We start from the raw sequence: 12911 nt of genomic DNA on the forward strand, positions 1-12911 counted from the left end.
TTTTATAAGAAAATAATAAACTTCAAACAAAAATAGCATTAAAACATAAACTTACAGAACTTGTTAAATGAAATATAAAATAACCAGTAAGATAATATATTATAAATAAGTAGCTGATTATATTTTAAATTATTTTTTATGGTTTTAATGATTTAATAAACATACAATTAAGCCTGATATTTTATAATTTACAGAACCTGTATTTTCACAGAACTAAGTAATTAGGTCAATAATATTTTTAATCTGCACCTGCTCTTTCTTCCCAGCTGCCCCAAGCAGCTGCCTAGTCCGCCAAATCGGAAGTCCGTCGCCGATTTAAATATTCAATAATAAATAGACAAAGTATTCTCTGTTGCATCTAACACGATATTTGACGCAGGTATACAAACGAATGCTTATCAAATTTATATCTCTAAAATATTGTTCAAAATTGTTTGCTTTTTTTTTTTTTTTTTTTTTTTTTTACCTTCTCGTATGCGAAGTATAGAGGAATTATTGTAATTGACAAAAAATTTGGAATTCGAGATTTTGACGAATCTCCATTGTATGACCTTCCTGAATTCGAAAAATAGATTTTTGGCATTATGTAAAAAGATAACTAAAAGGAGCTTTTAGCTACATTCCTGAAATTTGGTCATTCATCTTTACACCAAACTTTTAGATTTCTATCGAATTTCGAGCAAAAGACTTTGAGAGGAAATCTGTCTGAATATAAGTTAACATAATAACTAAAAATGAACAGAGTAAGTTGAATAAAATTCTGTACATAAATTTATCAGATCTATAATGCAGACATCTATGGAATTTTGAGTCAAATCCAGTGAGGGATCAAAATGTAAATATATCAATCTGTTCTGATCATCTGTCGGTTTGTATTTTCAGAATCATGTAAACACGATTGCTCAAAAATGTAAATATATCAAATTTGGTATAGAATTTTGTGACTACATTTTTTTTTTTTTTTTTTTTTTTTTTTTTTTTTTTTGTCAAATTTTGGCTACAAGCTGTTGGGAAAATGCTCTAAACACAAATTCACTTTTATTAGGGAATATGCGAGAAAGTTTTTGGGGAAGACACCCCCGCTAGTTTTAATTAAGCAGATCTGAAAAATGAAGTGACAGTACAAATTATATTTGCTGAAAAAACTGCTGCAATGAATAATTATTTTGAAATAAAAGAATAAAGTTTTACCTTTATGTGTTAGATATAGTTATTTCCAAAATATTTAAATGATTAATATATGTTTATTTACTTTAGGTAAAGGATCGATGATAGCAGATATTCTTAGGTATACACATTAAAATGACTCTTCTACAATACGGCATTTTGCTCTTAAACCTCTCCAGTATTTCCGCATTTTAGAAGAACGAGCATGGAATTTATAAAGGAAAATACATACAAAAATAGGAAATACAAAAGAAATAGGGATATTAAAATAAATTATAATTAATCCGACAATAAACTACTAATCGGAATATCAGTTTTAATTATAACAGAATTTTTCTCATGTACGAAATAATATACGGCATAATTGTGCCTGCTTTGTTGAATAAGCATAGAACAATGCTATTAAAATGCATTTTTCAATGAATCTCTATTTATCAGAGTTTTCGTTAATCCATATTTTACTATGCTGAATTACTTAGAGCAAATTTACAAAATTCACTTCAGAAGCTTCTTTTTATTTTATATAAAACACCCAATAGTTACTTTAGCAATTGCAAATAATGCTTTCTCTCTCTCTCCCTCTCTTTTCTACTTGGAAAAAGTAAGTATTGGTGTGTGCGCCTGTCTCTGATTCATAAACAATCATGGCTGTTAAAAGTCAAGAAATTTGTAATTTAGATAGTCATATTAGTGATTCAATGCCTTCCTAAACCAGAAATTTACAGTTTAATGTACAAAAAAATTAATATTTTGCGAGGGTTTTTTTGTGTGTGGGGGGTGGGGTGGGGGTGGAGGAGTGATTTTTTTTCAAACGCTTTTACCATAGTATCGTTTCTGATAATCGCGAAAAAAAGTAAAGAAAGAAAAGGAACTATGCACCATTGAATAAAATAAAAAATCGTCACTTGTTCTGAATGTCTAATATGACTTCCTAAATTATTTTCAGAAAGTTTTAAAATCTAATAATTTTTTTGAAGATATAAAAATTAAAATTCCAATATCTGATTCTCTAAATTCGTTATATTTTCAGATTTTTTCAGGTAATAAATGAAACATTCTCCCTTAATTTAAAACCAGAACTGTTGACAAATCTTTATCTGTAGATTTTGTATTAATCGTTTTCCTGATCAATTCAAAAAAAATTCCGTTTTTCTGTTTGTTTTTTTTAATTCTAGAAACGAAAACAGCAAACGACTTTTCAGTCAGGAACACTAAATTAATTAATTATGAGCGACTCTAAGTGAGATATTTGAATAAGGATTTTGATTTATGATTTACATAAAATTGTGATTGCATTGTTATTTTATAAGAGAACGAAAATGCTTTCTTTATGTTTATATCTAGTTATTAATTTTAAGGTTTATTAGAGCCATTTATTAATATAAAGTGCAATTGTTGTTTCTTTTACCATTCTAGTGACAAATGAATAATTGTTTATTTAAAATTAAGATTTAAAAGAATTTTCGGATAGAATTGTAGAACAACATTGTAATTAATTATGACCCAAATGATAAAATTCAGAAAAATGTTAATCATTTTGACTGATATCGGAACCGTTAGTTCTGAGTCTTTTTATCGATGAAATGTTTATTAAGTGTCCAGTGCAGTTCTGTTTTTCTCGAGCTGATCTTTGTAAAAGTTCGTCGAAAATATGAAGTATTTCTCTTTTCGAAATATTTTATTAAAACTTGTAACCATCGAATACATTTTGACAAGTTGACTACTAATAAGAAGACGAACTACATTTTGAAGAAATTTGGCTCAATAATTCTAAAAACCACAGATCTGCTGAAAAAAAAAAAAAAAAAAAAAAAAGGGCTTTTTGAAAATTGTTTTGATTTTTATTATTTATTTTTATATGATTCTTAGGGTTAATTTCAAATATGTATTCTTGAGGAAATAACTTAAAATAAAATCCTTTTTAATATTTTTATTTTATCATTTCCTAAATACATACCTTACATTTATATCATGGAAGGGGGGATTATCATTTTAAGATTAGGTGAAATTATGCAAAATATAACAATTTCTTATAACACCATTTTCTCTTTTTATCGATATACTTTTTCATTTTTCTTCTAGTGAACTTTCCGGAGATTTCTCTTTTAACTATCATGAAAAAGTCAGCAATCAAATTGATATTTTAACCTTCCTTGTTATCTCTTTCCACCCCCTTTATGACTTGATGAAATATTTCACTTCGTTTCATTCTGATAGCACCTAAATTTTCAAAATAGATGTCCTGTTCTAATAGCAAAAATGAGTTTTTAAACTCAGATTTCATCCTAATGTCTTGAAATTAATCATTCTAACATCTCTTCTTCAACAGATTTGATGCTCGCTTCTCTGTGATTTCCAAACAAAGCTAACTATTAGAAATTTTAAATATTTCCAGGCTTTTATCACGTTCATTTCAACTTTGAGCTCAAAATTTTAACTTTTCATCATTTGCATTAAGTCAGATCCTTTGTGTATCTTTTCTTTCAACTTATTAATATTTAGCATGCCTATCAAAGAATAATTTTGCGTCCAGAATCAATCGCAGATATTTGAATTCATTTATTTAAAGAATGAGATGTTCGAAATTTAGATTTTGGATACTAAAGACGAAGGTAGAACTTCGTATGACTGAACATAATAAATTTTTATTAAAACAAACTAAGATATTATCTGAACTCCGTTAGTTTACTATCTTGAATGAAAGTGAAAGTAATTCCAAGTCCTTTCTCACAAACTTTCTTGAGAAATTCAGCAAAAGCAATTTTATTAGAACTAATATGATCCTATTTTTTTCTGGTGTATATATGTGAATTTTATTACTCGTACAAGTTAAATCGATAGTAATATAATCCAAATTCAAAACAGACTGTTTGGAGGGAAAAAAATAGCATTTTTATTATGCTTTATATAATATAAGGTACTTGTCGGTTGTACCGGCGACCAAAAAGCACCAGCAAAAATTTCGCCAATTTGGCGATTTCAATCGTTAAACTATATAGCATATGGTTCGCACGTTCAAAATTTTTCATAATAAATAATAATGCACTTGAGTATATTTTTACAATTTTGCAAAATTTTTTCTTGACTCTTTTTGGTCCTTACTAAAACCGAATTGCACCTAATATAATACTATTTTTATTGTTTATGTTATGCCATTATTATTGTGTAAGTTAAAATTATTTACATTTTACTTTAACAATTTTATGATTATGAATACTGTAATATTAATGATAAATAACTGAATAGTATATTTCATTACATTACCTAAAAGAAAAATAAACTTAATTTAATAAGCAAAATTTTATTTAATTTTTATAAATGTATATTTCTAACTCAAGCTGCTGACTCGAGGCCCGTAAATATTAAAAAAGTTTAATGTAATTTTGAAGTCGATGTTTTAGGGGAAAGGTTACCAATTCCAGATCTAAAACACTCATCGCTTTTCTCCCCCCCACCCCAACTTCTTATCTCGCTCTCTTTTTACCATCCCCCCTTCTTCTTCTTCTTATCTATCTACTTTTATAAAGTTTGAATTTAATTGCTCCGAATAGTTTTGTTCCTCAAAGCACACCCAAGTAGAACTTAATTTTAAAACATTTAAACGAACAAACAAAAAAATGTAATTAAAAAACAACAACAACAAAAAACAACAAAAAAAAATCCGGAACTGAAATGAGAAAAGTAAAATCTATTTGTGAGAGAAAATTATATAATTAATAATAACTTTTGTAATGAAGCTCGTGAATATATAAGTTCATATAATTCAACATGAATGAACTGCCTCAATGAAAAATGGCTCAGAGAACTCAAATCAGAAGGAGCAATTTTTAATTTCTCCAAATTAGCATTTTTTTTCAATGCCTTCTTTTCCGCTCATAAATTTTTTAGGCAGTTATTTAGAATCCGATGCATGTGAAAAAGGCGGGTGCATTCTTTAATTAAAGCAAAAAATAATTACCTCCGGAAGCAGGCAATTACTTTTAAATAACTATCTTTTTTTTAAAAACAAATGTCTTTTTTATTTCCTTTGGCAAAGTTAATTAATGAACCAAAAACAATATCCATGCATTTACGAAAAGTTGAATGGCATTTTTTTTTATTCCCTTTTTATTTCGCTTCTAAGAACAATAAAATTAATCTCTTCCAAAAAGAAAAGAAGAAAAAAAGAATTATGATTATGTTCGTAATACATTCGAACTGAACTCCCAAGGTGTTATAAAATAAACTCCACTTGACAAGCGCTACGTCGATGGGTTCGCGCCAGTATGGATTTGGCATTAAGGTAATTATTCTGAGTGAAATCGATTCGTCTTTCCTGGTAGGCAGACGATTTTAGCGCCCCATTTGTTATTCCGAGTAAACGATATTTATATGGGAAACGGTCCAAAAACGGGAAGGGATTTCCAGGAAATGGCTTTTGTTATCCCGTTTCCCGTTATTTTTAATGATCAGGAAAAGTCATTCTAAATTTCCGGGCGCTGTTGCGAAAATGGCACGAATGTTCCGGGAGACCCTACACGTTCGGATTAACTAGTACTTCCAGTAAATAAATAAAAATGTTACTGATTCAATGATTTCGTTCTTTTTGTTTTGCCGATATTTCTATTTATAGAATACGGAAGTTTTTGCCGGGAAGTAGTATTAGTCAGTTCGTTTCATTTCTCCGTATTATTTATCAAAACCAACGGGTTTGGTCTCCTCAGAACTGTCTCGCATACTCTCTGATAAACTTGTCATGATAGAGAACGGTGGGATTGACATACAATATTTAATAAATATTATCTTTAGGCCTAAATATAGCAGTTGTATTGAATTTATCGCGCCATCCTTGGCGAGTTTCTTGGCGATTAATCCATGACATGCGGTTAATAGTATTCAAAAATCGAATTTGTGTTTTAGACACTTTTTTTTTTTTTTTTCCAACCGATTGAAAAAAAATGGGACACAAAACTGCATTTGCAATCAGAAAATCCCAAACCAAATTTGAAATATTCAAGTTATTACGTCTTTGAGTTATCGCATTTGCATGTTTATGAAAGTCCAGACCGACAGACAGCCCCTTGTTGGATTCTGTGAATAATTTGTCTCAGAATTGATATATAAGTCACAGAGGAATTTATTTTGAGCATGTGTATGAGATTTTAGATTAAATGGATATGTAATTTTTGAAAAATCCTACATTCAAACTTCATTTTTTTTGTTTTGAAAAAAAAAAAAAATGACGTTAAAGTAAAAAAAATATTTTAAAAAAAAATTGAATAAAGTAATGCAAATTAAAAACCCTCCGAAGCATAGGCACTTTCATAGCTTAAAATGCTAAATTTCTTTTGAAATTTTTTCCTTTTGTGCATTAAAAGATGCTGTGGTTGTATGTCTTTCGGTATTCTAGCAGAGGAAGTTTCTGTTTACATTGAATCGGTGCTGTGTTAGTTTTTTTCTCGCTAACTCTGGAAGTTTTGATAGTATCGTTAAAATTTTAATACCGAAATGTTAAGAAAAGATGGAATTATAACACATATTTTTTTTAAAAAATCGAAAACTTTGAAGTTTAAAAGTCCTGAGACCCTTTAAAGCGCGGGAAATGGCTTTTGATGTCTTCCTTATATTGTGGAAATCACATATGTTAGATTAAACTGCCCCCTTTCCACCCTTCTAGTTTTCTTCCGAATCCCTTCAGTATCCGAGAAGGGATGTTGAACGGATCCGAATCCCTTCAATATCCCTGCTCGGATGTTGAAGGGATTCGGGCTTTCCTCGAAATTTCGAATCTCCGATTTGTAACGGATTCTTGTTTTTGAAAGCAATAATGAAAATTTCTATCTGCAACTGATGCCAGGTCAGACATTTTTAATTATAATGTATCTTTTGTGTCAATTTATCTATGCTTAATCGAAATTAAACTTGTTGGATAAATAAATTCTGTGTGGAACAATTTAACGTTGCGCAGCAACTGGCGAGTGGTTTGAGCTCCTTTCAAAAATGTAGCTCAGGTGTCGTCCTCGTCATCTGACCGCGGTTCAAAATGACGAGGTCCGTCCCAAAATAGCCCTAGTGTTGCTTCAAACGGGACGTTAATATAACCAAACCTTTGAAAAATGCGTTATCTGATAGGAATTTTAAATTTTATGCAACATATTTCAAAGGAATTCTAGGGCTATATTCATTTGGAAGTAACAATTGAAACAGTTTTAAAGAGAGGTGGAAAATTCAAGGAAGAAGATAGGTATTTGAAAATGCTTTCATTCACCTTATACGAGATACATTTTTACAATCCAATCTTTAGGAAAATTGCTTTCAAAGAATTCCTGGATTTCTCAAGAACAAGAATAGCTCTTTGAAACTAACCAAGCTGTTTTGTGGCCAATCTAAAGTTAGTACACAATTTCGCTAATACAATCAACTCAAACTGATTTCAAAAATTCAGCAAAAATAGCCATTTTGAATTGGTTTACGTCCCCCCAAAACTTTTTCGTTCACTCTCTAATAATGATGAAATCACGAAGAACACCTTACGTGGTATTAGTGTACCCAAGTTGCGAAATATTAACCTTTGGTTTAAATATAACATTTTTACTGTGTGGTGAAAGCTTATAAGCCAAACATCACCACTCACCAGCCATATCGTTCGTCTCACCTCCGACTCACTGGATGGAGAGTACTGTGGGGAAAGCTTATAAGCCAGTTAACAGCTACGCTACATAGACAATTGCTTTTGTATTGTGGTCATGTTACTCGGCTGCGAACCATGAGGACACGGTTCTATCCTCGCTCATAACAAATTCGCCACATTGGTGACCTCGGACGATGAACCTTCAACTTTCGTACAGCTGTTGTGGCACCATCTACCCACAGCAACCCAAAGTCGTCAGACTCGACGCAACAACACAAAGTCGTCAGACTCACTTGGCGCAGCAGCAACCACTCATCCACACACGCTCTTTTCTCAAATGGGTATAGGCGTAATAGAATCAACAGCTAATACATCACCACTCATCAGCCATATCGTTCGTCTCACCTCCGACTCACTGGATGGAGAGTACTGTGGGGAAAGCTTATAAGCCAGTTAACAGTTACGAAACACGAGCAATTGATTTTATATTGTGGTCATGTTACTCGGCTGCGAACTACAAGGACCCAGGTTCTATCCTCGCGCATCGCAAACCCGCCACAACTGAATCTATAGTGTGATCCTTGGTGAGTTATTTGGCGATTTATCCCTGGCATGCGGTTAATAGTATCCGAAAAATTAATTTCTGTTTAAAATGCGTTTTTCCCGACCGATTGAAACACAAATTTGGCATTAAACTACATTTGTAGCCCCAAAATGTTATTCAAATTCTATATATTTAAGTCCTTGCGTTTTTGAGTTATCATTTCTGCAAGATTCTGAAAGTACAGACCGATAGATGATCAATACCTCGCTGGATTTGGCTCAAAATTTGATAAACTATAGATGCCAAATCTGTGCGCCAAGTTTTATCCATCTAGCTCTCTTTGTTTTGTAGTTATAGTGCTAACTTATCTCCTGACAACCGAACTGACAGACTTCCTCCGAATGGATTTCTTTCAAAATTTGATAGAAAGCTATCTACAAAACAAATTTGCTGTAAAGATCGGATATGAAATTTCATCCGTTCTAATTCAAAACATTATTTAGTTATCTTTGTCGCAGATAGACAAACAGACAAGTTTCTCGCACACAGGGAGATCTAAAACACGGAGATTCATTCGAATGTTTTTGACAATTGCACCTCCTCTATACTACGTAGTAAAAATGGAGCATGACAAGACAGAACAAAGTGTTAACATACGATTTGAATTAAATAAAAAACATATTTTTTTCACTTTAAATTGTTATATTTTTTTACTCGTAAAATACACAGGATAGGGTTATGTATGGATTGACACATAGGGCAAATGACCTCCATGGCTTTTCTGGCACATGCGCACTTTTTTATCAAAATTTTTCATGATCATTTCGCTTAAATGTGGCTGAATTTCGTTGATGCAACGTTGAATTTCCGCCTTCAATGCACGCGTGCCTGCTGGTATAGACCTTTGATTTCAAATAACCTATAAAAAGAAATCCAATGGTGTTTAATCACACGATCTAGGAGTCAATTCTCAAATTTTCTAACTCTGACCGCCAGATTTTCATTATTTTTGAGCTATTGTTCATCAATGAAAACGCATTTTACACTCCATTTTTACTGATAACACTCCCATTTTTATTAACCCTAAGCTATCAGCTGTTAAATGGCTTTTTTAAAAAAAATAGGGTTGCCAACATTTTACTGCACGAATGGCGGCAAATTCAAATATTACATTAATTTTGGGAAACCCTTTAATAATAAATTTTCGATTACAAAATTACCATAGATATTTCAAAGAACTCCTACCCTCCTCTTCATCAAAATGTCGTATTTTAGTGCTTGTGATTTCTGGCATATGATATTTTGATGCAACAAGAACTTTTATATAAGTAATACTGTATAATCAGCTAGCTCAAGCATAGTGTCTTTTGGTGCAATTTTTCATTTGTTAAAAAAATTTCTAAAACCTTTACTGAAATTCCTTAGAGATGATTAGAGTTGTAAATGGAGGAAAACATACTGATTCCTTTTTACTTTCTCGTACACGAAGTATAGAGAAAGTATTGTAATCATAAAAATATTCGAACTCTGAACGAATCTCCACATTTTATATCTCCCTGAGATTTCAGAGGAGGTCTTTCTGCCCCGCTGTTCGAATATAAGTTAACATTGTAGCGTATTTGTATGGGGGGGGGAAAGAACCTGGCACCTTGTGGTTCGCAGTCCAGTAACATGACCACGATAGAAAAGCAATTGCTCAGGTAGCGTAGCTGTTAACTGGCTTATAAGCTATCCACCACAGACTCTCCCTCCAGTGAGTCGGAGGTGAGACGAACAATATGGCTGTTGAGTGGTGATGTATTAGCTGTTGATTCTAATGCACCTGAGCCCATTTGAGTAGCGCCAAGTGTTATGGCGAGCGTGTGTTTGCTGATGCTGTTGCTGTTTCAAGTGAATCTGACGACTTTTGGGTTGCTGCTGCGTCAAGTGAGTCTGAAGACTTTGGTTGCGGGTAAATGGCGCCACAACAGCTGCACGAAGGTTGAAGGTTCATCGTCCGAGGTCACCAATGTGGTGAATTGAATTGAGCGAGGATAAAAACTGGGACCTTGTGGTTCGCAGTCTAGTAACGTGACCACGATACAAAAGCAATTGCTCAGATACCGTAGCTGTTAACTGGCTTATAAGCTATTCACCACAACATGATTACTACAAAGCGAAAAAAGCTAAATGGAGAAAATTCAGTCCCCTGATTAAACAGTCATAGTCGTATTACTTATCGACTTATTTTTAGTCAAATTCTAAGAGATATTGACCGTCTATGAGACCGTCTACGTACTTTCAGAAACGTGTAAACTCGATTAATCGAAAAAAAAAAATATTAAATTTGATATGTGATTTTGTAATTACATTTGTAGTTTTTTTTATCAAACTTTTGTTTCAATCGGTTGAGAAAAAAAGCATCTGAAACGCGTATTACAGTTAAACATGGTTAATTAGACAGTATGCGTGAAAACGTTAGGGGGACTATTCCCACTGGTTTGTTTTGTGTTAGGGACAGATTTGCGTAGTGCATGAATAAGTGCTTCAGACGGATCTAATGTTAAGATCATGATAGAAAATGTAAACTAAATGCAAAATATTGTTTTATTTCCTAACCATTAGATACAGACATATACTTTGATTTGGAAAGTTGTTTCAAATGATTTTAAAATATATATTTTATTTTGTTTGAGTCAATAAATATATTTTCAAAAATATTCCAATAGTAAAATTTTTATGAGTCGCCTGGTCCTGTTTATCTTATTTAGTAAAATATTCTTCGCAGATCAACAATATATAAAAAAGCATTTTTTACCTTTGTGCCCATCGCCTCTCTTTTGTTTTTAAATTAATTTCCCCCCATTATTCAAAATTCTCGTCATCTTTGTTATGTAAATTCATGTCCAAATTTTTCTGCAAACATCATTTCTCATGAAACAGATTTTTTTTTTTTTTTTTTTTTTTTTTTTACTTTTTCGTATACAAAATTTAGAGAAAGCATTGTAACTGTCAAAAAAATTCGAACTCGAGACTTAGACGAATCACCATGTTTCAGAACTCTTTGAGTTCGAAAAACACATTTTTGGAAAATGTACGTCTGTCTGTGATAAAGATAACTCAAAAATCTTTTGAGCTAGGAGGATGAAATTTTGTATGTAATTTTGTTTGTCTTTACATCAGATTTTGGAGATTTCTATCGAATGTCGAGCAAACTCTATTCAGTGAAATTTTGTCTGTTCGGCTGTTCAAATATAAGTCAAAACGCAAACTATAAAACAAAGAACGCTAGATGGATAAAATTCGGTACACAAATTTAACATTGTAGAGGAGTGAATTGAGCGAGGATAGAACCTGGGATCTTGAGGTTTGCAGTCCAGTAACATGACCACGATACAAAAGCAATCACTCAGGTAGCGTAGCTGTTAACTGGCTTATAAGCTTTCACCACAACACCTATAGTGTAGACATTTATGAAATATTGAGCCAAATCAAACAACAATTTTAATGCCTGTCAGTCTATCTTCTCAGAAGCATGCCAGACTGAAGGCGCGCGAGGGGCCATCGGAATTGGGCTTAAGACGGATTTCATTCCAAATTCAATATAGATTAACAATTTAGACGCTAAATCTGTGTATTATTATTTACTTATTCTTTGTGTAATATTATTACACCAATTTTATTCGTCTGTCTTTTTTTGTTGTTGCTGGTTAATTATCATGTTCATTTGCACACTCGGACGGACAGACATTCTCGAAATGGATGTCGTACAAAATTTGATAGAAATCTATAATTTGGTGTAAAAACCATAAACTAAATCTCTTTTTTCTTTCTCGGAGGTTTGTGAGGTGCCTTTTTCTCTCACAGACAAACAGAACGACAGCCTTGATTCCCGAAATGAGTTTTTCAGATTCAAAAAAATCAAAACATGAAGATTCGTCAAAATCACAAATTCGAATTTTTTGACGATTTTAAACAGAGAAATCATCACAATTTCAAGGTCATTTGTGTATATATATATCTGCATATCTTTCACTTTATGTGCTTCATAAGCGAAAAAGAATGAACAAATATAATTTTTAATTTAAAATTCAAATGAATTGTACGCAGTCCAAATTTCAAACATCAGAATAAGGTAAACATACTGATTGATAATTAACAGTTTATAATCGGCAGGAGCGTTACTCAAACCCCACCCCAAAATTTTCTCACATACTTTCTAAAAAACTTGTCATGCCAAAGAACGCCTTACACGGCATTGGCATACAATAGTTACGAAATATTAAACTTTGGCGTGAATTTGGCACTTTTCCTGAATCTATAATTCCATCCTTGGCGAGTTATTTGGCAATTTATCCCTGCATGCGTTAATAATATCCCAAAAATCAAATTTTTTTTTTTTTTTTCCAACCAACTGAAAACAAAAATTTGACATAAAACTGCACTTGTAGTAACAAAATCCTTGACCAGATTTAATGTATTTAACCCTCTGCGTTCTTATTTTTACAGAATGATAGACAGTCAACTCATAGATGAATTTAGCTGAAAATCTGCACTATATATATGTTAAACCTGTGTACCGCATTTTATCTGTCTAGCTCTCTTCGTTTT

Source organism: Argiope bruennichi, chromosome 5, assembly GCF_947563725.1.
Source record: "Argiope bruennichi chromosome 5, qqArgBrue1.1, whole genome shotgun sequence".
NCBI lineage: Eukaryota > Metazoa > Arthropoda > Arachnida > Araneae > Araneidae > Argiope > Argiope bruennichi.